The sequence below is a fragment of the Dipodomys ordii genome, unplaced genomic scaffold (assembly GCF_000151885.1).
Source record: "Dipodomys ordii isolate 6190 unplaced genomic scaffold, Dord_2.0 Scaffold29, whole genome shotgun sequence".
Classification (NCBI taxonomy): domain Eukaryota; kingdom Metazoa; phylum Chordata; class Mammalia; order Rodentia; family Heteromyidae; genus Dipodomys; species Dipodomys ordii.
Window position 1 is genome coordinate 3,335,718 of NW_012267245.1, and position 1,647 is coordinate 3,337,364.

The following is a 1,647-nucleotide window of genomic DNA, read 5'->3' on the forward strand; positions in this document are numbered from 1 at the left end:
TGAGAGAGGTGGGGGAGGGCTGGGGTAGAGTCGGGGAGGAGTTCCCCTTCTGGGAAGGCCTTGCCCCGGGGTTAGGGGGTTGAAGGGTAGAAATCTTGTCGCTGTCAGTGAAGCAATGATCAGTGCAAATGGGGTACAGGGTACCCCAGGGCGGCCGGCAAGTTTCTCAAGGGGAGCCTGCAACACTTCCTCCTCTGGACAGCTTCCTTGGGGAAGGACCCAGACCTGCCCTCCTTAAAAGGCAGATAGACACTTCTTTTTTTTCTTTCCTTCTTTTTCTTGTCATGGGGTTTGAACTCTGGGCCTGGGCGCTGCCCCTCAGCTCTTCAGCCCAAGGCAAGCGCTCTGCCACTTGAGCCACAGCGCCACTTCCGGCTTTCTGCGTGGTTTATTGGAGATCAGAGTCTCATGGACTTTCCTGCCCGGGCTGGCTTTGAACCATGATCCTCAGATCTCAGCCTCCTGAGTAGCTAGGATGACAGGCGTGAGCCACCGGCACGTGGCTACACACTTCTTTTATACTATCTACTTGCACCCAGGCTAGATGGGAAACTGAGGCCAGGCAAGGAAAAATGGTTCTCTAAAGCTATAACTGAGTTGATTTTGTTTGTTTTTGTTTTGGGTCCTTGGGCTTGAACTCAGGTCCTGGATGCTGTCCCTCAGCTCTTCAGCCCAAGGCTAGCGTTCTACCACTTGAGCCACAGCGCCACTTCCGGCTTTCTGAGTGGTTTCTTGGAGATAAGAGTCTCATGGACTTTCCCACCTGGGCTGGCTTCAAACTGTGGTTCTTAGATCTCAGTCTGCTGAGTAATTAGGATTACATGGATGAACCACCAGCACCCAGCTTTGTAACCAACAAGTTCTTTGAGCAGGGACCTACCTCTGTGTGTGTGTGTGTGTGTGTGTGTGTGTGTGTTGCCAGTACTAGGGGTTTTTGTGTTTTTTGTTTTTTCAGTCTGGTTGAGGGGCCTGAACTCTGGGCCTGAGCGCAGGGACCTACCTCTGTGTGTGTGTGTGTGTGTGTGTGTGTGTGTGTGTGTGTGTGTGTGTGTGTGTGTGTGTGTGTGTGTGTGTGTGTGTGTGTGTTGCCAGTACCAGGGGTTTTTGTGTTTTTTGTTTTTTCAGTCTGGTCGAGGGGCCTGAACTCTGGGCCTGAGCGCTGTCCCTCAGCTCTTCAGCTCAAGGGTAGCGCTCTACCACTTGAGTCACAGCTGAGTCTGGCTTTTTTCTTTTTGCTTATATGGTGCTGAGGAATCGAACCAGGGCTTCAGGCATGCAAGGCAAGCGCTCTACCACTGAGCCACCTTCCCAGCCCCCAGTACTAGGTTTTGAATTCAAGGCCTCTCGGTTTCACTTGGCTTTTTTCACTCAAGGCTAGTGCTCTACCGCTTGAGCCACGCCTCCACCTCTAGCTTTTAGCCACATTTGGAGATAAGAGTCTCCAATTAAGAGTCTCATGGAAAGCCGGGCGCTGGTGGCTCACGCCTGTCATCCTAGCTACTCAGGAGGCTGAGATCTGAGGATCGCGGTTCAAAGCCAGCCCTGGCAGGAGAGACCATGAGACTCCGATCTCCAATAAACCACCAGAAAACCGGAAGTGGCGCTGTAGCTCAAGTGGTAGAGCTTGAGCTGAAGAGCTGAGGGACA